Source organism: Eumetopias jubatus, unplaced genomic scaffold (genome assembly GCF_037043125.1).
Source record: "Eumetopias jubatus isolate StellerSeaLion01/CBP00866 unplaced genomic scaffold, mEumJub1_p1.0 scaffold_6, whole genome shotgun sequence".
In the NCBI taxonomy this organism is placed as follows: Eukaryota; Metazoa; Chordata; class Mammalia; order Carnivora; family Otariidae; genus Eumetopias; species Eumetopias jubatus.
The window spans coordinates 140,479,533-140,506,383 of record NW_028274812.1 but is presented as its reverse complement, the minus strand read 5'-3'; the positions used below and the strand labels follow the sequence as shown (position 1 = coordinate 140,506,383).

General features: G+C 39.0%; 1 protein-coding gene and 1 pseudogene across 4 annotated transcripts in view; one reads left to right on the top strand and one right to left on the bottom strand.

Moving 5' to 3' along the window:
- Positions 1 to 5,734, top strand: part of MBOAT1 (membrane bound glycerophospholipid O-acyltransferase 1) — a 140,942-nt gene extending 135,208 nt beyond the window's left edge. For all 3 annotated transcript variants that reach the window (XR_015768385.1, XR_015768384.1, XR_015768383.1), the window contains one exon: positions 5,706 to 5,734. The gene's annotated coding sequence lies outside the window, so the exon portion shown is untranslated. The remainder of the gene's footprint in view (positions 1 to 5,705) is intronic.
- On the bottom strand, positions 5,310 to 6,301 carry LOC114212616 (OCIA domain-containing protein 1 pseudogene; annotated as a pseudogene). The gene is made up of 2 exons (XR_015768386.1): positions 5,489 to 6,301; positions 5,310 to 5,404 (listed from the first exon to the last, which is right to left on the bottom strand). The product of XR_015768386.1 is annotated as an OCIA domain-containing protein 1 pseudogene (transcript).
- Positions 6,302 to 26,851: the final 20,550 nt, after the last annotated feature.

Below are 26,851 nucleotides of genomic sequence, written 5' to 3'. Positions count from 1 at the left end.
AAGCCCTGCACTGAGGAGGTGGGGGGCGATAATACCACACAACAGCATGGATTCAGTTCCTGCAAGAGAGACTTTTCTCTGGCTGTGCAAGGAGAAAGTCCTGCCCTGTGGTGCACATGCAGCTGCCACAGAGGTTAAGTGCAAACAGGTAGGCCAAACGCCAGCCCACCCGTCAGTGAGCCCCTGGTGGTCACAGCCAGGCCTCACATTATCATGAAGAGCAAATCATGCCAATGTGCCCATAGAAGATGAAGTGGGTCACAGTAGCCAGTTGGGCTGAAGGCCACACCCTTCTACCAGTATGTCCATCGCAACTGTGGCTCAGCCACACAGTAGTGGGCTCAGAACCCACATATAGAATATCCTTAGATGCCTGGTCCTAGTGACCAGGGGGGATTGCAGTGTAAGAAACCACAGGACTCCTTCTTCAAAAGACCACTACTTTGAAGACCAGGAGACTCTGGTAACCTACCTAATACACAGAGAAAACCAGAGAGAAATAGACAAAATGAGGAGACAGAAAATATGTTTCAAATGAAGGAACAAGGCAAAATCACAGAGAAAGAGCTAAACAAAATGAAGATAAAAAAATACGATAAACACTTCGAAGTAACTGTTATAAAGATACTCACCGGACTAAAGAAAAGAGTGGATAATCTTAGAATTTCTTTTTTTAATTTTGTTATGTTAGTCACCATACAATACATTATTAGTTTTTGATGTAGTGATCCACAATTCATTGTTTTCATATAACACCCAGTGCTCCATGCAGTATGTGCCCTCCTTAATACCCATCACCGGGCTAACCCATCCCCACACCCCCCTCCCCTCTAAAACCCTCAATTTGTTTCTCAGAGTCCACAGTCTCTCATGGTTTGTCTCCCCCTCTGAACCCCCCCTTCATTTTTCCCTTCCTTCTCCTAATGTCCTCCACGCTGTTCCTTATGTTCCACAAATAAGTGAAACCATATGATAATTGACTTTCTCTGCTTGACTTATTTCACTTAGCATCATCTCCTCCAGTCCCAACCATGTTGATGTAAAAGTTGGGTATTCATCCTTTCTGATGGCTGAGTAATCTTCCATTGTGTATATGGACCACATCTTCTTTATCCATTCATCTGTTGAAGGGCATCTCGGCTCTCTCCAGAGTTTGGCTATTGTGGACATTGCTGCTATGAACATTGGGGTGCATATGGCCCTTCTTTTCACTACATCTATGTCTTTGGGGTAAATACCCAGGAGTGTAATTGCTGGGTCATAGGGTAGCTCTATTTTTAATTTTTTGAGGCACCTCCGCACTGTTTTCCAAAGTGGCTGTACCAGCTTGCATTCCCACCAACAGTGTAAGAGGGTTCCCCTTTCTCCACACACTCTCCAACATTTGTTGTTTCTTGCCTTGTCAATTTTTGCCATTCTAACTGGTGTAAGGTGGTATCTCAATGTGGTTTTGATTTGAATTTCCCTGATGGCTAATGATGATGAACATTTTTTCATGTGTCTGTTAGCCATTTATATGTCTTCTTTGTTCATGTCTTCTGCCCATTTTTTGACTTTGTTTTTTTGGGTGTTGAGCTTGAGAAGCTCTTTATAGATCTTGGAAATCAGTGCTTTGTCTGTAGTGTCATTTGCAAGTATCTTCTCCCATTCTGTGTGTTGCCTCTTTGTTTTGTTGACTGTTTCCTTTGCTGTGCAGAAGCTTTTTATCTTGATGAAGTCCCAAAAGTTCTAAAAGAAATTAGAGAAACGATTCCATTTACAATAGCACCAAAAACCATAAGATACCTCGGAATAAACCTAACCAAAGAGGTAAAGGATCTATACTCTAGGAACTACAGAACACTTATGAAAGAAATTGAAGATGACACAAAAAGATGGAAAAAATTCCATGTTCATGGATCGGAAGAATAAACATTGTTAAAAATGTCTATGCTACCCAGAGCAATCTATACCTTCAACACCATCCCGATCAAAGTTCCAATGACATTTTTCAAAGTGCTGGAACAATCTTAAAATTTGTATGGAATCAGAAAAGACCCCAAATCACCAAGGAAAGGTTGAAAAAGAAAAACAAAGCTGGGGGCATCACGTTGCCCGATTTCAAGCTATATTACAAAGCAGTGATCACCAAGACAGCATGGTACTGGCACAAAAACAGACATATAGACCAATGGAACAGAACAGAGAGCCCAGATATGGACCCTCAACTCTATGGTCAAATAATCTTTGACAAAACAGGAAAAAATATGCAATGGAAAAAAGTCTCTTCAATAAATGGTGCTGGGAAAATTGGACAGCTATATACAAAAGAATGAAACTCGACCATTCTCTAACACCATACATAAAGATAAACTCAAAATGGATGAAAGACCTCAATGTGAGACAGGAATCCATCAAAATCCTAGAGGAGAACATAGGCAGTAACCTCTTTGACATCGGCCACAGCAGTTTCTTTCAAGATACATCTCCAAAGGCTAGTGAATCAAAAACTTAGAATTTCAACAAAGGTTTCAAAAATTAAAACAACAACCAGTCAGCGGCACCTGGGTGGCTCAGTCAGTTAAGTGTCTGACTCCCGATTTCAGCTCAGGTCATGATCTCAGGGTCGTGGGATTGAGTCCCACATCAGGCTCCACACTGGGTGTGGAGACTGCTTAAGATTCTCCCTCTCCCACTGCCCCTCCTCCCACTCGCATGCTTTCTTTCTCTAAAAAAACCAAACAACCCGCCCCCCCCCCCCAATTCCAAACAGTCAGACCTGAAGAATACAATAAGTAAAATGTAAAACACACTAAGGGAATCAACAGTAGGTTAGAGGGTACAAAAGAACAGATCAGTGGTCTGGAAGACAGGATAATGGAAAGAAAACAAGCTGAACAGCAGAAAGAAAAAATAACAAAAAATGAGAATAGGTTAAGGAACCATTATGACATCAAGCATAACATTCACATTATAGGGATAGTGGAAGGAGAAAAAGGAAGAAGAGTGCAGAAAATTATTAGAAGAAATAACAGCTGAAATCTTCCCTAATCTGTGGAAGAAACATACATCCAGGTCTAGGAAGCAAAGATATAAACTTAAGGAGATCCACACCAAATCACATAATAATAATGAAAAAAATTAAAGATAGAATCTTAAAAGCTGTAAGAGAAAACAAAACAGTTACATAGAAGGAAAATTCCATAAGGCTACCAGGTAATTTTTCAGCAAAAAATATTGTGGATCAGAAGGTAATGGCATGATATATTCAAACTGCTGAAAGGAAAAAAACCCACAACCAAGAATACTCTAACTAGCAAGATTACTATTCAGAATCGAAGGAGAGATGAAGAGTCTCCCAGACAAAAGTTAACAGAGTTCATCACCATTAAACCAGCATACAAGAAAATGTTAAAGGGCATTAAGTGGAAAGAAAAGGCCATAACTGGAATAAAATTATGAAAGGAAAAAATTTCACTGGTAAAAGCAAACATATAGATAAGGTAGTTTAATCACTTATAGAGCTACTATGAAGGTCAAAACACAAAAGTAGTAAAATCATTTTTTTTTACAAAAATTAGTCAAGGGATATGAACAATAAAAAATGTAAAATATGACATTATATACATAAAACATGGAAGGGGTAAAAATATAGTGCTTTTAGGATGTATGTGAACTTAATATAGTCTGCTATACACATAAGATGTTATATATGAACCCAATGATAACCACAAACTAAAAGCTGTAATTGATATACAAAAATAAAAAGAAAGTAATGCAAGCATTGCAATAAATACATTAAACCACAAGGGAAGACAGCAAGAAGAAAAAAAAAACCAAGAAGAACTACAAAAACAACCAGAAAAAAATAAAAAAAGCAATAATATATACTTATCAGTGATTACATTAAATGTAAATAGATTATATGCTCCAATCAAAAGACATAGGGTGACTGAAGAGATGAAAAAACAAGACCCATCTGTGAGTTTTACAAAAGACTCAATTTAACCTAAAGCACATACAGACTGAAGTTGAAGGGATGGAAAAAAGACATTCCATATAAGTAAAAGTGTGGGGGGGAAGCTAGGGTAGTTATACTTCTATCAGAAAAAAAAAGAGTGCTTTAAAACAAAGACTGAATCAAGAGACAAAGAAAGGCATTACCTGATGATAAAGGGATAAATCCAACAAGAGAATATAATAATTATAAATATCTATGCACCCAATATCGGAGCATCTAAATACATAAAGCAAATATTAATAGATATAAAAGGAGAAATTGAAGTAATACAGTAACAGTAGAGGACTTTCACACCACACCTACATCAATGGATAGATCATTTTGACAGAAAAATCAATAAAGAAACAGGCTTTGAATGACACATTAGACCTGATGGACCTAACAAATATATACAGAATATTCCATCCCCCCAAAACCAGAATACACATTCTTTTCTAGTGCACATGGAATATTTTCCAGAATAGATCATGTTAGGTCACAAAATGGGTCTCAATAACTTTAAGAAGACTGAAATCATATCAAGTATGTTTTCTGACCATAATAGTATGAGACCAGAAATCAATTATAAGAAAAAAAAAAACAACTGGAAAAGAACACACTCACATAGAGGATAAATAATATGCTACTAAACAACCAATGGTTTAATGAAGAAATCAAAGAAGAAATAAACACATGAACACAATTGAAAATGGAAACACAATGCTGCAAAATCTTTGGGATGCAGCAAAAGCAGTTCTAAGAAACAAGTTTATAGTGATACAGGCCTATCTACCTCAAGAAACAAGAAAAAAATCTAATAAATAATCTAAACTTACACCTAAAGGAACTAGAAAAGAAGAACAAACAAAGCCCAAGTTTGGTAGAAGGAAGGCAATAATAAAGAATAGAACATAAATAAATACAATAGAGACTAAAAGAATACAAGGGGTGCCTGGGTGGCTCAGTAGGTTAAGCATTTTTTTTTTTTTTTGCATGTTCCTTTATGTTTTATTTATCACAAACATTAATAAGTGAATACAGCAAACACTGGAGAAAGGCTTTTTAATAATTTTTGGATGTAAACTTAACACTTAAAATTATGCTTGCTCCCCCCCACCCACCCCAATTCAACATGCACTTATTTTTATATATGCTGATCCTAGAGTAGACAATCTCTTTGTAGTTTCATAAGAGAGTATCCTTACCCTGTAACTTAAAACGATTTCACAAACTATATGTGATCATGGTATAGTATCATCATTCATACAGTTCCTCAAGGTGAATACATTCACACAACATTCACATTGAAATCTGTGTTTTTAAACATCATTTTAATAAGCCAAACCACAAGAACCCAGGTTCTAGCTTTAAATGTGTTTATGAAGACTGCTGCTGAGCTCAAAGCATGCAGATATTCATGACCACCTAGATGCATGCAGATATTCATGACCACCTAGATGCATGCAGATATTCATGACCACCTAGATGCATGCAGATATTCATGACCACCTAGATGAAGCTGGATATTGAAACACCTTCAGTAGGTCCAATGATGCAATTTCTCACTCATCCCAAGTATCTCCATATTTGTTTACTTTGACTTCTTTTTTTGGCATTCTTTCCTGCATAGGCCTGAATGAGGGGTCAGTCTTATGTGTTAAAGTTACTTCATATGACTCTCTGTTCTTATTTCTTAATTCCTCATATGTAATATTTTTTCTCTTAGGACTTTCTTCAGGGTTGGGATCAGGTCCTTGGGCAATATGATCAGTAATACCAGTGGGAGTAGATTCATTCATAGAAGCACTGAATGGAATTGGCTCATAATGAGGAAGCATCTCTTTTTCTCTGTTGTCTGCGGCTGGCGACGTCACAAAAGATGAATGACCACCCAAATTTGAGTCATATTTTGACTTCTGAGAATAGTGCCCAGATGGTGAAGATAGCCTTGCCTGTCCTGAGCGTAAAGCTTCTCCCAGAGGGGAATTCTCAAGATTTCTGAACTTCTCTTGGCAAGTTTTCACGTAAGAAAGCTTTCCAGCAAAGTATCCCATGATACAAGCAAATATAAGTTTAGGGATGGAACCATATTTGGGATGACTTGAAAGGATTCCTTTACTAATTAATCCTTGAGTAATCAACATACTTGTTGCAGCCAAAGGAACAGATCTGAACCAGAAGCTTTCATCATTGCACTCTGCAAAGACTCTTCTTTCTTCTTCTGTTGGAATGTAATCAGCCCCTATGTGGGGAATTGGTCTTGGAACTTCTGCATTCGGCTCTCAAAAATCAGCCCTCCCATTCATTTTTCCCAAATACGGGCTCAAAATGACCGCGACCCAGAAGCAATGGCGACCTACGGAAGGAAATGACATCAAGCTAAGCATCTGACTCTTAATTTCAGGTCAGGTCATGATATCAGGGTCCTGAGATCGAGCCCTGTGTCAGTCTCCATGCTCAGTGTGGAGTCTGCTTGGGTTTCTCCCTCTCCCCTTCCCCCTTCCCCCACTCATGCACGCTTTCTAAAATAAAAAGAAATAACAAATAAATAAAAGAATACAAAAGATCAATGAGACCAAAAGCTGGTTCTTTGAAAAAATAAAATTGATAAACCTTTGGCCAGACTCATCAAGAAAGAGAGAGAGGACTCAAATGAAGTGAGAAGTGAAGGAGGAGAAATAACCACCAAGTACATAAGTACAACCACACAAGTACAAAGGGTTATAAGATATGATGAAAAATTATATACCAACAAATTGGAGAACTTAGAAGAAATAGATAAATTCCTAGAAATGTACAATCTTTCAAAACTGAATCAGGAAGAAATAGAAAATTTGATTAGACAGAAAAACAAAAGCCGAGGACCAGATAGCTTTACAGGTGAATTCTGCCAAATATTTAAAGAAGAATTATTACCTATTCTTATAAAACTATTTCAAAAAACATAAGAGGAAGGAAAACTTCCAAATTCATTCCACAAGGCCAGCATTTCCCTAAATACCAAAACCAGACAAAGACACTACAAAAAAAAATAAAACTACAGGCCAATATCCCTGATGAACACAGATGCAAAAATACTCAACAAAATATTAATAAAGGAAATTCAACATTAAAAAAATCATTAACCATTATCAAGTGAGGTTTGTTCCAGAGATGCAAGGATGGTTCAGTATCTGCAAATCAATTAGATAACATCAACAAGAGGAAGGATAAAAATTATATAATCTCTATAGATTCAGAAAAATCGTTTGACAAAATATGATATCTGTTCATGTTAAAAACATTCAATAACATGAGGTTAGAAGGAACATACCTCAACATAGTAAAGGCCATACATGAAAACCCCACAACTAACATCATATTCAATGATGAAAAACTGAAAGCCTTTCCTCTAAGATCAGGAACAAAATAAAGATCCACTCTCTGTTTTTATTCAACACAGTACTGGAAGTTCTAGCCACAGCAATCAGAGAAGAAAAACAAATACAAGGCATCCAAATTTGCAAGGAAGAAGTAAAACTGTTACTACTTGCAGATGACAGTACTATCTATAGAAAATCCTAAAGATGCCACCAAAAAAACCATTAGAATTGATAAAAGCACTCAGTAAATTGGCAAGATACAAAATTAATACACAGAACTCTGTTGCATTTCATTACACTAACAAAGCAGTAAGAGAACAATCCCATTAAAGTTGCCCCCAAATGACAACTAGGAATAAATTTAACCAAGGAGATGAAGATAACAAGCAAATGCAAAGATATACCATGCTTATGGATTGGATATTGTCAGAATGTCTATACTACCCAAAGCAATCTACAGTTTCAGCACAATCCCCATCAAAATACCAACAGCATTTCTCACAGAACTAGAACAAATAATACTAAAATTTGTATGGAATGACAAAAGAGTTCAAACATCAAAAGCAATCTTGGAAAGCAGGATAAAGCTGGGGTTATCACAATCCCAGATATCAAGATAAACTACAAAGCTGTAGTAATCAAAACAGGATGGTACTGGCACAAAAATAGACATATAAATCAATGGAAAAGGATAGAGAGCCCAAAAATGAACGCACACTTATATGGTCCATTAGCCTCTGACAGAGGAGGCACAAATATACAATGGGCAAAAAACTGTCTTTTCAAAAAGGGTGCTAGGAAAACTGGACAGTTGCATGCAAAAGATAAAACTGGACCATTTCTCACACCATATACTAAAATAAACTAAAAATGGATTAAAGATGTAAATGTGAGACCTGAAACCATTAACCTCTTAGAAAAAAACATACGTGATGATCTTTTGGACATTGGCTTTAACCACATATTTATGAATGTGTCTCTTCAGGAAAGCAAAATGAAAGCAAAAAGAAAGTATTGGGACTACGCCGAAATAAAAAGGTTTTACACAGCAAAGAAAACCGTCAACAAAACAAAAAGGCAAGCCACTAAATGGGAGAGTTACTTGTAAGTAATGTATTTATAGGGGTTACTATCCAAAATATATAAATACTTTATACAAATCAATACCAAAAAAGCCCCTAAATAATTTGATTTAAAAATGGGCATTAAAAAATATGTAAAGGCACTTTTCCAAAGAAGAAATACAGATGGTCAACAGACACATGAAAAGATGCTCAACATCACTTATCATCAGGGAAATGCAACTCAAAACCACAATGAGATATCACCTCACATCTGTCAGAATGGCTCGAATCAAAAGAACAAGAAACAGCAGGTGTTGATGAGGATGTGGGGAAAAGGAAGCCCTCATATACTATTGGTGGGAATGTGAATTGGTATATGCACTCTGGAAAACATGGAGGTTTTTCAAAAACTTAAAAATAGAAATACCATATGATCAAGTAATTCCACTTCTGGATATTTACCCAAAGAAAACAAAAACACTAATTTGAAAAGAAAACCCTTGTGTTTATTGTACCATTATTTACAATAACCAAGATATGGAAGCAACCCAAGTGTCCAATGATAGATAAATGGATAATGAAGATATATACACACACACATACACACTCACACCGTGGAATTTTATTCAGCCATATAAAATTTGAAATCTTGTCATTTGCAACAACATAGACAGACCCAGAGGGTATTTGCAAAGTCAAATAATTCAGACACAGAAGGACAAGTATCATATGATTTCACGTACGTGTGAAATCTAAAAACCAAAACAAATGAACAAAGAAAACAGACTCCTAGAGAACAAACTAGTGGTGGCCAAAAGGAAGGTGGATTGGGGGAAGGTGAAATAGGTGAAGGGGATTAAGAGCTATAAACATCTAGTTATAAATAAATCATAGAGATGAAAAGCATAGGGAATATAGTCAATAATATTGTGATAATGTTATATGGTGACAGATGGTGATTACTTATTATGGTGAGCACTGAGTAACATACGGAATGGTCAATGTTGTACACCTGAAACTAATATAACTGCATATCAATTATACTTCAGTAATAAACATATTAGAAATTATTTAGACATATCTCACAATCCATCAGAACAGGAGGCTAAGATCTGCTTCTCCACGGCCCCATTTAACCTGGCGCCTGCTAAGCAACTTGATTTAGCCTCTTGGTAAGTGGGATGTGTTTGCATAGGAAATATGGTCCTTTAAAGCAAAACTGCTCTTTCAGTCTATAAAGTTGAATGATCTTCCGAAAACCTACGAAGAAATGTCTTTTTATGACAGAATGAGTTCACTGCCTTCTCTGGCTCACCAGACTTGAATTGCTATTAATAAAGATAATTTATCCTAATGTCAATAAAAAAGACTAGGAGAAAGAATCTCAGCAGCGAACAGTAATAAAGTACATAAAACCTCGAAGTTACCTGAGACCTTTAAAAATCTCCAATCCACAAGCATACTTTGCATTGGTAGATCTTGTATGAATAAAGTATTTAAATTAACCTTAAGGTATGTCAATACTAAACATAGCTAAAGTTAAAATACTGAGCCTGGTTAACATAATTTTGGTGTTTTAAAAATGTGTAAAAACTTGTAACAATAACTTGCAAACTAGATACTAATTATACTGGGGGGAAAAATCCAATAAGCATAGGATTGCTCTGAACTGGATAAATGCATACATAACACACAAACTCACTGCAGTCATTTGAACATCAGTCCTGGCGAGGGCAAGTGTGAGAAATATTTCAAGAGGAAAGCACAATTTACAATTGCAATGTGTTGCCTTTTGGATGTTGCAGCATCACTGTTTCCCAAGAGCCTGAAGCAGGGAGGGTGGTAGAATTACAAGAAAGGGCTGAGAGAAGCTTTGCAACTGAGCAGGTTAAGGGCTTAAAGCACGGTCTCCAGGGCTGTCATTGTGTTTGCTGAGTCACATGGGGACCCTGTGAATGGGTGACCCTTAAGGTTTCCCAGCATTAGAATATTAAGTCTCAAACATTAAAGTCTAGGTTTTATAGATTTCTTGAGGTAGATTTAAGAGAAAGCAAAGAAGCAGTCAAAAGGCATTAAAAGTGACAGAACCTCTTTCAATTGTAAGTCATAAGTTATATCTTGGTTCAAAGATCTAAAATTCTTGAAAGTGCATGGTTTTTCTGAATTGGTGGAAAGTAATGACATCTTGTGGACATTTACAGTAATTGCAGGCAACTTGTATTGCATTATAAAGCCAAGTTTTCATTCATTTTTTTTCCTCCCACTGTTTCTTCTGTGTTAGGTTTGTTAGTTCATTCATTCACACTCTTAACACTTAAACAGCAAATGAAAGTCTATTGGAGTAAAAGTCAGATTTGATGACTGTGTTCCTGTAGGGTCAAATACTACACTATCCTCTCTCTACCTTAGGAAAAAAAAAACAGAAACAAGGTGTTACTATCCATTTTTAAGTTAGGAAACTGATATCTGAAGAAGTCAAGTAACTTTCCTCCAGACACTCCAGACATGATAGCATCATGCTGACGGATTGGATTATTGGGCTGCCCTCTTGGACTGAGGACTGGTGTTGCCAAACTATGTGATTTGGGGAATTATATAAAAAATCATATCTTCTTGTGCTATTAGTTTGAATAATTGTAACTAGAATTTTTTTTAACGCTTAATTTTTCTTTCTTTCTTTCTTGTTTTTTTTAAAGATTTTCTTTATTTATTTGACAGAAAGAGACACAGAGAGAGAGGGAACACAAGCAGGGGGAGTGGGAGAGGGAGAAGCAAGCTTCCTGCCGAGCAGGGGAGCCCAATGTGAGGCTCGATCCCAGGACCCTGGGATCAGGGCCTGAGCCCAAGGCAGATGCTTAAGGACTGAGCCACCAAGGCGCCCCTTGCCTTGTTAATTTCTAAATGAAAAATGATCCCTTTAGAAACACAGAAACATCCATAAATGGTCATGGGTTTCATCTCCCCAGAAGCACACTTGTGATGGGGATTTCACTTTAAGAAATTTGTTTGGGAAGTGAGAGAGGAAGGATCTAGAATGTGGGAGACAGGGAGGAGACAGAAAATAATACAAAGTGCATTGATTAGTAGATTACCACTGTGGGCAACTGGGGCACAGTCTGCTGAGGATCTCTGTGAGACTGTGTAAAGCACACCCCCTGAGAAAAGAGAAGACTGGGGTATGGGTGGAGCAAACCTGTTTTGTTATTGAGATGACTCCCAAGCACCATGGCTTGTGGGCCTGCAAGCGGCCTGCAAGCGGGCAAGACATGATGAGTAACACAGGGCCCTGCGCATAGTTGTAGGGGATTTCAATTAGAAGCTGCTGCATGCACAAAGGAGGTGAGTGCTGAGAGGAGGTGGCTGGGCAGTTGCCACACGGAGCTGTATGTCCCCTACACAGATACACCTGCTCTTCCTATACCTGATATTATTACCACTGTGATTCACATGTCGGGCACCATACAACATGATGAGATACATAAATTTAAAGATATGAGATCTCTACATATCACAATAGGCTAGTTGAAAAATGCATATACACTTGAAAAAAGTAATAAGTTTATTACTAAATGTCAAAATGAGTAAGGAAGCTATCAAACACTATAGGTTCAGAGAAGGGAGAGGTCAGAAAGCCTTTCTGAGGAAGAACTCCAAGGAATGATAGGATTCGGGCAGGGAGAGGGAAGGGGGAAGGTCAGATTGAAGAAGAAGTACAGGCAAGTGCACATGGAACATTTCTCAGGATGGATCAGCTGTTAGGTCACAAAACACGTCTCAATAAATTTAAGAACACTGAAATTATATCAGGTATCTTTTCTGATCACAACAATTTAAAAGTGGAAAGCAATTACAAGAAAGAAACTGGAAAAAAACCACAAACACATGGAGGCTAAACAATATTCTATTAAATAACCAATAGGTCAATGAAAAAAAAAATCAAAGAGGAAATAAAAAAAAAATCCCTGGAGACAAAATAAAACGGAAAAATAATGGCTCAAAATCTTCAGTATGCAACAAAGGCAGTTCTAAGAGGGAAATTTATACATAGAACTACTTCAAGAAGAAAAATCTCAGATGATCTAACCTTACACCTAAAGGAACTAGAAAAAGAAGAACAAAGCCCAAAATTAGTGGAAGAAAAATAATAAAGATTAGAGTGACAATGAATAAAAGACTAAAAAAAATAAATAAAATAAAGACCAGTGAAACTAAGAGCTGGTTCTTTGAAAAGATAAACAAAAAGAACTCAAAATCAGAAATGAAACAGAAGTTACAACTTACCACAAGAATTCAAAAGATTATAATAGTATGAAAAGTTGAAGTAAAGTCTTAGAAACACATAATCTTCCAAGACCAAATGAAAAAGAAATACAAAATATAAACAGACTGATTACTAGTAACAAAATTGAATTAGTAAAAAAATCTCCTAAGAAACAAAAGTCCAGGACCAGATGGCTTCACAGGTAAATTCTGACCAAATATCCATCCACCCATCCATCCATCGACTGTGCACATGGGTGTGTGAGTGGGGGTGGGGAGGAGGAGGGAGAGAGAGAATCTTAAACAGGCTCCACACTCAGCATGGAGTCCAACATGGGTCTCAATCTCATGACCCTGAGATAATGACCTGAGCCGAAATCAAGTTGGACTATTAACCAACTGAGCCACTCAGGTGCCCGTGACCAAACATTTAAATAAGAATTGAAAGAGAGGGGCGCCTGGGTGGCTCAGTTGGTTGGGCGACTGCCTTCGGCTCAGGTCATGATCCTGGAGTCCCGGGATCGAGTCCCGCATCGGGCTCTCTGCTCGGCAGGGAGTCTGCTTCTCCCTCTGACCCTCTTCCCTCTCGTGCTCTCTATCTCTCATTCTCTCTCTCAAATAAATAAAATCTTAAAAAAAAAAAAAGAATTGAAAGAGAGGGAAGGGGGCACCTGGGTGGCTCAGTCAGTTAAGCATCTGGCTTCAGCTCAGGTCATGATCTCAGGGTGCTGGGTTCGAGTCCCGCTGGGCTCTCTGCTCAGTGGGGAGCCTGTTTCTCCTTGTCCCTCTCTGCTCTCTCTCTCTCAAATAAATAAAATCTTTAAAAAAAGAAAGAAAGAAAGAAAGAGAGGGAAGATGGCAGGATAGGAGGATCCTGAACACACCTTGTCCCCCAGACACACTGAAACAAGAACTGAATGTATTACAACTCACTCTGAAAATGACCTGAAGACTATCAGAACGGATCTTCCACAGATCATTGTAGACAGAAGGCCACATCAAAAAGAGCAGGAATATACACAGTCAGGAACCAGACCCCCAGACTGACTAGCCACCAACTAGAGAGACATTATAAGCACAGAAAAGTGAGGGGATCAGACCCCACACTGGGCACCTGTGGCCTTGGGGACCTGCACAGGAGAGACAAGTCCACATGATGTGTAGCTTTGAAAATCAGCAGGGGCTTTACTCCAGGTGAGCTGGAGGACTGTAGGAAATCAAGTCTCTTGTCCTAAAAGAGGCAGCATACTAAAAAATTGCATGAGACACAGCCTACAAGCACAGATTGAAAAGCGCCTGGGGTATACAGGCAGATTTACTGACTAATGTTGGGACAAGTGCCAGAGGAGCAGAGAACGGCAGATTTCCCCAGGAACAAACGTGCTGATAGGGGCCATTTTTCTTGCCTTCTCCCAGCCTAAATAGCCAGATGCTTATGAGAGCCAGTTCTAACACTCTCCAACTACCTTGCTAGCATCTTATAGCATCTTATGCCCTGCTCTAGTGTTCCCCTGCAAACCCACTCCACCCAACCCACCTGCCCTAGAAGGGACCCCTCCAAAATGGCTCCTATCCTGTCACACCCAGCAGGCAATTTTGGCCAAGACCAGCACCACTCCAAAGTGACTCCAGCCCTGGGGAGGAGGGAAGCTAACCCACCCCACACAGCAGAGCTCCTACTCTTCCTACAGACAGGCCCTTCAGTTGGCTGTGCAGGGAGCAAGTCCTGCTCATCAGTGCACCCACAACTGTCAGAGTGGCGAATTGTAGGCAGCCAGGCTTTGGGCAGACCCCTTCCATGAGCATGTCCATAGCAGGTACAGTAGTGCCTTTCAGCAGTGAAAGGAGAAAACTCTGCCTAACAGTATTCCCTAGAAGGTGAAGCATGTCATTGCAGCTAGCTGGTTTGAAGACCAGCATCCACCACAAGGGAGCCAACACAGAGGATACCCCTAGAGCACTTGGTTATGGTGACCAGGGAGGATTGTGCTACAGGTCACCACAGGACCCAATGATCAAGTGGGATTTATTCCAGGAATGCAAGGATATTTCAATAATCACAAATCAATGTGATAATTCTAATTAATAAGAGAAAAGGTGAAAAGATATGATTATCTTAATAGAGGTGGAAAAAGCATTTTTAAGTACAGCATGTATTCATGGTTAAACCTCCCAACAAAGTGGGTATGGAGGGAACATACCTCAACATAATACAGGCTATATATGACAAAACCACAGCTAACACCATACTCAATGGTAAAAAAACTGAAGAGTTTTTGTTCTAGAATAGGAACAAGACTCTCACCACTTTTATCCAACACAGTATTAGAAATCCTAGCCACAATCATACAAGAAATAAAAAAAAATATTTAAACTAGTAACAAAAAGTAAAACTATCACCATTTGCAGATGACATGATACTATATTCCACTATAATGCTCTCAGAATAGAGGAATTCAGTAAAGTTCGAGGATATAAAATCAATACAAAGAAATATGTTGCATTTCTGTACACTAAAAACAAATTGGCAAAAAGAAATTAAGAAAAAAAATCCCATTTACAACTGCATCAAAAAAATACTTAGGAACAGGGGCACCTGTCTGGCTCAGTCAGTAGAGGATGTGACTCTTGATCTCGAGGTCATGAATTTGAACTTCATGTTGGGCATGGAGTGGAATGAATGAATGAATGAATAAAGTGAATAAAATAGGGATAAATTTAACTGTGAAAATGGTGAGAACACTGAAGAAAGAAATTTAAGAGGATACAAATAAATGGAAAGATACAACATGCATGAATTGGAAGAATATTGTCAAAATGTCCGTCCTATCAAAAGCAATCGGCAGATTCAAGGCAATCCTCATGAAAATACTAATATTTTTCACAGAACTAGAACCAATCATCATAAACTTTCTGTTGAACAACGAAGGACCCCCAACTGCTCTTTCCTGAGGTCAGTGCAGAACCGCGCCAAGAGGTATCTACTGGGCCCATGGCTTTTCCAATGTGAAGAGAGAGTCTCAGGTGACATACAGTTCCCTCTAGTATTGTGGGGCATGTTGTGAGGGTCTACGCTGATTTTACGCCATGGGAATAGCAGGGGACTATGCCAAGCTCAAGCACTGGGAACCGCTTAGGATGGAGGAGGGGAGAGGGTATCGTGTTTACAACACCCACACTTTGATACTGGCAAACTGAATTCCTACCTACAGAGCCCAGCTGTAGTCCCAACTTGTATCTTTGTTCGTCTGTAGAACCAAGCTGGTGGCACACGCTGACAAGGGAACTAATGGGGTACATGTCTGCGTCATTCAGTTCCTCAAACAAGTTTTACCGGTCCTGGAGCATGGTCTGTCCATGCCCAGGCAGAAGGGCTTCTCATAGGCACACCGACCAGGGCGTAAGCATGGCTCTTGCTCCCTCCCCCCACCCTCAAACAGAAAGCCTGTTTGGAAAATTGGGGAGTTGCCTGAAGTGGGCCATACCAGCCCCCACCTGGGGCAGGAGGACTAAGTCACAGCCCCCTGTGCCTTAGAGCATGGCCCCCAGCTATATCTGACAAGAAAGACTGGCAAGTACACCTGGCAAGGCTCAAGCTGAGAGGTGGTTGGGCAGAGCTAATCCCTCTCTAGGGAAAATCCAGCATTGGGCATGGGGGCTTTTCCTGTTATGTGTAGGCTATGCCTCTGCCATCCACTGTGGAATGTCTCCCAGATCCATCTGACAGGAAAGGCTAACAAGAACACCTGGAAGCTGCTATGTAACCCAGCAGTGCTGGAGCCAAGAGGCATGAGGACAGCACTGATCACCCTCAGAGCCAAGCCATGGCCCTGTTCAGCCAGGAAATTTGGAGTAGAGGTCCACTTAACTCAAGATCCCAAACAAAGAGCCTTACTTATAAAGTGGCTTGGGAGCTGCTTCTCCTGCTGTACTCAAGCAGGAACACTAATTCCTAGCCCCATTTATTGCTAGATAGAGACTTCAGTCTGCCTTACCGGGGAGACTTATGGAGCACTTGAGAAGCTGCATCACACATCCCACAGCTGTGCTCAACAGTGGAACCTGAACAGAGAGCACAGCCCATGGCTGCAAAGGAAAACAAATGGCCTCACCTGATCAGGATATTCAGTGTGCACTCTTGCATGATGCTGTTTCCAAACAATGAGCCCTGCAGAGTCTCAGACCTGTTCTGCTGCCCCACTAGTTCAGGGAAACTAATTGATAGCCCCACCTATTGCTGAGCACAATATCCAGTCCCAACATTGTAAGCCTGATGAGAAAATCCAGGAAACTCTGGAAATCATTCTACAGCCTCACTTGGGCAGGAAACTGAGTTGCCACCATCTGCAGCTGTTCTAAGTAACACATCCCTACTCCATGCCTGACCTCGGAGCTTGAACAGTGGTCTTGCACAAAAATATACCCTAATATCAGGCACCTCCTGCCCAAGTAAGTTACCAACAGACATATTCTGAAACCCAAACTGAGTTGACTAGTGAAGAACGGTCTATGCCAAAACAAACCTGCAGATTCTGAAAGAGAAGCCTGCTTACTCAGATGTGCAGATACCAATGTAAGGAATCAAGGACCACAAAAAAAAAAAAAAAAAAAAAATCGGGTAAATATGACACTACCAAAAAACCAAACTTAAAAATGTGGAGCTCTAAGAATCATCAGACAAATAATTCAGAATAATCTCTTAAAGAATTTTCACAAATTACAATAACACATGGGCAACTAAATGAAATTAGCAAAAAATGCATGAACTAATCAAGAAGAAAGAAATAAAAATCAGAAAACAAAAACAAAAATACTACAGCTAGGAAATACAATAACTAAGCTCAAGATTTTAATAGCGTTTCAAAAACAGACTTGACAGAAGAAATTACTGGCAACCTGAAAAAGAAGACATTCAAAATTATTCAGAGAAGCGAAAAGAAAAAAAAAAAAAGGAAAGTCTACAGTACTTATGGAACAGAATGCAAAGAAACAATATTCAAATTGTGGGAATTCCAGAGGATGAGAAAGAAAGAGTCATAGAGAGCATATTTAAATAAATAATGGCTGAAAATTTACAAACCTGGGAAAGGCACAAGACATCCAGACACAAGAGGCTCAAAGTACCCCAAATAGGTTGAACCAGAATAAGGCTATATAGAGATACAGTATAATTAACCTTAAAAATCAATGACAAAGAATTTTGAAAGCAGCAAGAGAAAAGCTACATACAAGGTAACTTCCATAAAACTATCAGCAGATCTGAAAATGGAAACTTTCCAGGCCAGAAGAGAATGGGGTGACATATTCAAAATATTTAAAGGAAAAAGATGTCAACCAAGAACACAATACCCAGCAAAGCTATCCTTCAGAAATAGATCAAGACTTTCCCAAATAAACAAAAGCTGAGGGAATTCATCACCAGTAGTCTTGCTTTACAATAAATTCTAAAGGAAGTTTTTTGCTTATAAATAAAAAGATAACATCATAAAAACATAAGATGGTAGTGTAAAATCCCCTGGTAATGGTAAATATATAGTCCAAGTTAAATTCTGTAATATGGTAATGGTGGTGCATAATTCACTTATAATTCTAGTTTAAAAGTTAAAAACCAAGGTAGTAAAAAAATCATACTACAATAATCTGTACTAGTTATACAATATAAAAATATGTAAATTGTAACATTAACCTCAAATGTGAGGGGGAGGAGAAGTAAATTGTAAAGTGTAGGAATTCTGTTGAAGTTAATTTGTTATTAGTTTAAAATGGTTATAATTTTATATAGTTGTAATTTTAAGATATTTTATATAAGTTTTATTTATTTATTATATATATATAAAATATATATATTTTATATATATATATATTTTATATAAGTTTCATAGTAATTACAAAGGAATAACCACAATGGAATTATAAAGAAGTCGAGATGTACTGATACCACAAGACATCAGAACACAAAAAAAGATAGCAGGACATGAAATAAGGAACAACGGATTTGTAAGACAGAGAAAACAATAAGAGGGCAATAATGAGTCCTTACGTGTCAATAACAACTTTAAATGTAAATGGATTGAATTCTCCAATCAGGAGGCGCTGAATAGATGAGCAAACAAAATCCAATTATGTTCTACCTACAAGAGACTCACTGTACCCTGAAACTCAGACTGAGAGTGAAGGAATGGAAAAAAAATTTTTTCAAGCAAATTACAACCAAAAAATAAATTTCCCCCAAAACCAGGGGTAGCTATACTTATATCAGACAAAGTAGACTTTAAAAATGATAAAAAGAGACAAAGATGGTCTTTGTCTTATAGACAAAGGTCTTTATATAAAGGGGTCAATACATCAAAAACTTGGGGTATCTGGGTAGCTCAGTCAGTTAAGCATCTGTCTGACTCTTGATTTCAGTTCAAGTCATGATCTCAGGGTTGTGAGATCAAGCCCCACATTTGGCTCTGCACTCAGCATGGAGTCTGCTTGAAATTCTCTCCCTCCCTCCCCCCACTTGCGCATTCTAAATAAGTAAAAATTTTTTTTAAAGATTTTATTTGACAGAGAGAGAGAGGAGAGAGAGAACACAAGCAGGGGGAGCAGGAGAGGGAAAAGCAGGCTCCCGGCTGAGCAGGGAGCCCAATGCAGGGCTCCATTCCAGGACCCTGGCATCGTGACCTGAGCCGAAGGCAAGTCACTTAACCAACTGAGCCACCCAGGCACCCCTAAATAAGTAAAATCTTTAAAAAAAAAAGTTATAACAACTGTAAATATCTATGCAACTTTTCTGTAAGTTTATTTCAAAATTAAATTAAAAAAGATTGCTTGCTCTATATAGAGAGAATCCATGAGAGAGCAGACAAAAGGTAATATGTGGAACCCAGTTAGCAGACAGTATGGTCATCCAAGAGAGTGCTTCTTGTAACTTGATAGTGGTGGCAGTGATGGAGAAAAGCTGATGGAATCAAGAGGTATTTAGGACATGCAACAGATTGGAATTAATGTGGATACAGGGCTGACAGGTGATGGTGATGCCATTCACTGAAATAAGAAACAGTAGAGAATATCCAGACTTAGAATGATGAGTTACATTTTATACAACATATATGAGATGCCTTTGACATGTCCAGAAGGAGAGTTAGGTCAGGCAGTGAAGATTAACAGTTCTAGAGCTCAGGGAAGAGTTCAGACCTGAAGATAAAGTTTGAAACTGTTTAGAACATGGATGGTACCTGAAGCCATGACTACAGGTGAGGTTTTCTAAGAAAGCAAGTGGCACAAAGAGGGCTAAGAAAGCCCACCATATAGAGGTTGGGTGGAAAGGAAAACAAACATATACAGCATTCGAAGTGGAAATGGAGATCCAACCAGAGGTATGTGCATGGTGAAAATAATTATAAAGGGATATCTGAAAATCCATGAGCTATTTGAAAATACAGAAGAAATGGATAATTTTCTAGAAAAATACAAATTAGCAACTATGAAACATGAATTGGCCATAACAACAGAACAAATTTTTAAGGTGCCTAAAGATCTACTTTCCATTGAAAAAAAGGAGCCATTCTCAGATATTTTTTATAGTTGAATTCTTTCCAACCTTCCAAGAACAGAAAACTTCTGTTTCTAAGGTCTTTACCTTGGAAACACACCTAACTTGGGGGCAAATGAAAAGCTAGGAAGAAATGATCAGAAAATTAAGAGGAAAACATAAAGGGGACAATGGTATGATAATCAACAGAGACAGGGGAAGACTGACTCATGGCCTAGTCCCTGCATAAGTATTCATAGTAATCATTCCCTGCTTGATACCCAATGATAGTAGTTTTCAGTATTTCTAACTCTGGATCAAGTCAGAACATGAGGACTGGGACCTTCACACGCCACACTGTGGCTAATTACATAATGTAGAACATCTGTAAGGCATTAAAGAGGGACATTGTAGTATATAAATGCAGGACAAGATATAGTCTTATTTTCTAGGAGTCTTCCATAAAAGATTTGGGTCCAAGTATCTTCAAAAAGTTGAGCTTGTGTTTGGAGTTGGGTTGTTTCCCTTCTCTCTCATTTGCCAGTCTTACAACGCAAAAATGGAGTTATTGTATAAGGTGACATAGTTTGAACACTCATTGCATGGAGAACTGGAAACTATTTTGGAAGCCTTGGAAACAGACCACAGTAACAACTAACCAGGCTGCTAGCAAAGGAGGTTGGTTGAGGAAAGATGGCCATGAGATTTGCAGACTGTGGAGCCCCTGAGATCAGTGTGGCTGAACAGAGACACTGGGTGACTCTATGGGACTTTTGACCTGACTTGGAGAGCTATGATAGTCTCTCCTTGCTGATCTTTGGTCTTGGGTGCTCTGAGAGCAGAATTCCGTTTCTGATGCTAGATCTTGGGGTGCGGGTGGGGGTTAGACACACACATGGGCCCTGGAGCTCTTCTTACTTGGTACATGCTTTCCTCACTGTATAATTCTGGACCAGGACATAAAACTGGAAACTGTTTTATGTTCATATTATTAAGTTCTCAAAGGTAGTTGAGTGACATCAGATTCAGGGTGGTGTAAGATACTCCATCTTTTGTCCACCATTTTAAACAATAAATAAGACATCTATCCATGAACAAAAGTGCCTTATGGGTATTGTAGGATCCAGCATCATATGTCAAGGGAGTCTTATTAACCTATACATTTGGTAATAGGCAGATAAGCCTTGGTACTGGCTCTGGAATAAGCTGAGCTAGCAACATACTCTAACCCTCTTGCCATGATTAGTAAAACCTGAAGAATACTGACCTAGGCAGATACCCACAGACAAGAAAGAATTTGCAGAAGTCCATCCTTCCCAACTGGAGATCCAGAATGCCATTGGAGTAAAAAAAAAAAAAAAAAAAAAGCGTATATATTTATAATCTATACAAATATATTTATATTCATAATCTATACAAATATATATTTATAATCTATATGTACATACACATGTATATACACACATATTTTATTTTAAAGTTTGGTCATAGCACAGATGGTAAGAGGAATTTCTCTAGCACTGCCAATTCCCCCAAGGCAACACTGCATGGAGTTGAACTATCCAAATAGTGGAGACCTCTCCCACAGTGGAAAAGGAGAGCAGTGAGTGAGTTGTGTGGGACATGATTGAACAAACCTATTTCTCTCCAGCAGCCTCCAGAGTACTGATATTCCCCTGATGGGAATATCAAAGGGCATTAAACGGGTGCAGTTTTTTCTGACTATACCCATGACTTCAGCAGGGAGCGCAGTCATGAGCCTCTGGGAGTACCTCAACCAAAGGTCTCCCCACAAGGTCCACAGGCACCCCAAATGCTCTGAGTTCTAAACCTATACTTCTCCTCAGTGTGTGACCAGCTCCTTGTGTGCACTCCCTAGTGCCACGGTGGGAGAAAACCTAGTTAAGTGGAGATGGTAAGAGGAATTTTTCCAAGAAATGGAAGATAAAATAAGTAAACTAGAACACAGGAATTTTGAAACAACCAAGTCAAAGAAGAACAAAGGAAAAAGAATGAGAGCAGAAAAAGCCTGTGTGATCTATGGGCTCCATCAAATGAACAAATATTAGGATAACTGGGATTCCAGAAATAGAAGGGGAAGAGGGGAAGAAATTTATTAAAAAAAAAAAAATAGCTGGGAACTTCCCAAACCTGGGGTAGGACTTGGACATCCTAGTTCACAAAGCTAACAGATCACTCTTATCTAAATGCAAAAAGATCTTTTCCAAGACATATTATGACACTGTGAAAAATTAAGATAAAGAGAGGATCCTAAAAGCAATCAAGGGAAAAAAGACTAACCTACAAAGAAGCCCTATTAGGCTGTCACCATATTTCTCAGCAGAAGCCCTACAGATCAGGAGAGAGTAGATAGGCATATCCAGTAAGTTGGAAAGAAATTGCCAATCAAGAATAATCCTCCCGATATGAAGGAGAAATAAAGACTTCCCAAACAAAAGACCAGGGAATTCATCACCACTAGATCTACCTTGCAAGAAATGTTGAAAGGAATTCTTTGAGGTGAAATTAAAAAGATGTTAACCAGTGACATGAAAACATAAGGAAGCACACAGTACAGTGATAGAGGTAAATATACAGTCAGACTCAGAAAACTAATTCTGTAATAAGATGGTGTGTTAATCAATTATAGTTACTATGATTTGTTAATGAATACACAACATGAAAAGAGGTCACTCATGACATCAAAAATATAAAAGGGAGAAAAAAAGGGTACATTTTTTGTGGGTAATCAAAGTTAAGTTGCTATCAGTTAAATTGAACTATTTTTTTTTAAAGATTTTATTTGTCTGGGAGAGAGAACATGCACAAGCAGGGAGAGCGGCAGGCAGAGGGAGAAGCAAGCTCCGGCTGAGCAAGGAGCTGACGCAGGACTTGATCCCAGGACCATGACCTGAGCTGAAGGCAGATGCTTAACTGACCGAGCCACCCAGGCATCCCTAAATTGACCTATTTTATCTATGAGATGTATTATATAACCCTCATAGTAACCACAAAGCAAAAACCTAGAGTAGGTTCATAAAAGAAAAGGAAAAGAAACCAGAGTGACATCAGCAAGATGGAAGGTTAGGAGGTCCCAATTCTTGTCTCCTCTCCACACTCAAAAAACATTAAGGGCAGTAAATAAATATAGACTGAAGAAAGAGCTCAAGGAAAGCTCTAGACTACACAGAACAAGCAAAATCCCATTAAAGCTTTAAAATTAAGGATGGCAGCATAGAAAATATAGGAAGCATGTTTTCTGTGTCTCTCCACCCCCAACTCAGGAGTCACCCTGGGCAGGGGGCAGAGGAGATCCCACCAGAGAAAGTACACAACACAGAGAAAAAGAGAGAAGCAGCAAGCTCCACCACTCTAGAAGTTTGCAACCTTCGCTATAGAAGTTACCCACAGTGTTCATCCAACACTCACCCTAGTGACACAGTGGCCTAAAATGCCCCTCTGCATTGACTTCCAGAGGCTAGGACTGTTGCTGAAGGGAGACTTGTCCCTAGAGGCCACAGTTGCTCCTGAGCCCTGCATTCAGGGGTTGGGTGCCACACATAGCATCTTACCATATAGGAGATCAGAGATGCTGCTGCTCTTTGCCCACCTCTGGTCCCATGTTATGGCTTTGTCCCACCATTACTGGGACAGCATCCTTTGCCCTAAGGTTCACATCCAGGACCTCAAGTCAAGCTTTGGCTGCCATTTTGGTTGCTGTTGTCATCCTGAGTCCCACCACTGGTTTTAAGCCATAGCCCTGAACTGTCATTGCAAAGGGCACTGCGCCTGCCCTAAGGCCTATCCCCACATTGGCAGTTTGAGGTCCTGACCCATCATTGCTAGGACTGGGCTGTTACTACCCTGAACTCACTCCCCTTCCAGACTGATGCTCTGAATCATTATTCCCAGGGGTGGTACTACTGCCCTGAGCCCCACTCTGGATGCATGTCATGGTTCTGCCAGTCACTAGGTCCAAGTCAACTCCTTGGGTCCAAAAATCGCAGCACCGAATATTGCCAGAGCCATGCAGGCACTACTCTGAGCCAGGCACTTCAGGTCCTTCATGTGGGTATAAGAGACCACCTTTGGAATCATGCTGCTATCTTGTGACTGTCCGCTAGGGCCAGAATTGAGACTTTGACCCAATATCCCCAGGCTGTGCTACTAATGCACCCTGCCCCTAGTCAGAAGACACCACTCCATCTTGCCATCCCAGGGCCCATGCCACTGCTGCTTTACCCCCTCCACCCGCCAGCCAGAGTTACAGTGGTGAGTCCCTGAGAACTAGTACTATGGGTTATCTACACACTTTCACACCCTAGACACCAGTACCCCTGCTCAGTAAGTGGCCTGTGCTCTAGGCCCCAGGTGCTGTGGTAGTTCCATGTATACCTGATCCTAGGATCCTGGTCCCAATACTGTTATGAGTGCTCTGAGTGCCAACAAACCAGAGCAGGTGCCAAGAAGGCTAGAACTAGAACTTCTGCCCATTGGAAAAAAGAAGAGAAGCATCCAGCAGCCTTCACCTCCAAGGATCCCAATAGCTCTACCTGTCACTTACAGGTCCTCTGTAGTCATAGATACAGAAAATCTCTGCAGTCGGATAAACATCACCCTCAACTGATGGAGTAGAATGGAGACTACATCACTGTGCCTTTTGAGCAACAAAAGATGCTGCATTCCACTAAACTGGTGCCCTTATAGAAATTGCTAGGTGAAAGTCTTTACCCACTGAAGCCATGCTGAAAAGACTAGGTCACTGAACTTTTAGATATGCAGACATCAATACAAAGCAATCAGAAACACAAAAAGGCAAGGAAACATGACATCACCAAAGGAACACAATAATATTCCAGTAAATGACCCCCAAAGAAATGGAGATTTGTGAGTTATCTGAAAAATAATTTGAAATAGTTATTTTGAGGAAGCTTTGTGAGATTCAAAAGAACACGAACAAATGAATGGACTCAGGAAAACAATAAATGGACAAAACAAGAAGTTCAACAAAGAAAGAGAAGTCATGGGGCACCTGGGTGATCACAGTTAAGCGTTTGACTTTGGCTCAGGTCATGATCTTGGGGTCCTGGATTGAGCCCCATGTCAGGCTCCCCATTCAGTGAGTAGTCTGCTTCTTCCTCTCCCCCACCCCTCACTTGTGCATACACACTCTCTAATAAATAAAATCTTTTTTAAAAAAAGAAATAGAAGTCATAAGAAACAAACAAATTCTGGAAATAAGAAATACAATAAGTAAAACAAAAATGCAACAGACAGTTTCAACAACAGGTTCATTTGGGCAGAAGAAAGAATCCATGAGCTGGAACACACATCTGTTGATATCATCTAGTCGGAAGAGAAGAATAAAGAAATTAGAATAAAAAAGAGTGAAGAAGAACTATGAGACTCTAAGACACAATTCAAAGAAGCAATATCTGCATTATGACAGTGCTAGAAGTAAAAGAGAGGGAAAAAGTGAGAGAAACCCATTTAAAGAAATAATGGCTGAAAACTCCCCAAATCTGAAGAGTGCTAATGGCCATACCAGTACAGGAAACTAAAAGATCCTCATATTTAACCCAAAGAGATCTTCAGTGAGACACATTATAATCAAGCTCTCAAAAATCAAAGACAAGGATAGAATTTTGAAAGAAGCAAGAGAAAATAGAATCGTCTTATACAAGTGAATCCTAATAAGGCTTTAAGCACATTTCTCAGTAGAAAACTTGCAGGCCAGGAAATAGTAGGATATATTAAAAATGCTCAAAGAAAAAAGTCAACCAAGAGTATCTTGCTCAGCAAGCTCTCATTCAGAAATGACAGAAAGATAAAGACTTTCCCAGACTAACAAAACTGGAAGGAATTTATCACCATTGTACCTGCACTATAAGGAATGCTTAAGTGAGTTCTTCAAGCTAAAACAAAAGGATAGTAATTAGTAACATGAAAACATCTGAAAGTATAAAATTCACGGGTAAAAATAAACACACAAATTCAAAATAGTCTAATACTGCAATGGTGGTGTGTAAATCACTGAAGACAAACATAGGTTGAGACAAAAATATTGAAAATAACTATAATAGCTATAATACTATTATTAATTAATGAATACACAAAATAAAAAGATATAAATTGAGACATCAGCATGAATCATGGGGGTTGGTTGAAAAGTAAATGGATAGAAATTACTTATGCAACTGAAATTATATTCAGCTTAAAATAGACGGTTATTAGATGTACTATGAAATCCTCATGATAACCACAAAGCAAAAGCCTGTAATACATTTAAAAGTGATAAAATAAGAACAAACGGATACCACTACAAAAGATCATCAACTCACAAAGAAAGACAGCAAGAGAGGAAAAAATAAAATACAAAACAATCAGAAAACAATAAAATGGTGATAGTAATTTCTTATCAATAATGACGTTAAATATTAATGCTTACATTTTGCCATTAGAAGATACAGTGGCTGAGTGATGAAAAAAACAAAGCTCTATGCTTCCTACAAGAGCCTCTCTTAAGTTTTAAGGACACTCACGGGCTGAAAATGAAAGGATGGAAAAAGATACTTCAGCCTGATGGAACCCAAAGAGCAGAGGGGTAGCTTATACTTATACCAGACAAAATAGATTTTCAGTCAGAGTGTACCAAGAGAGAAAGGAA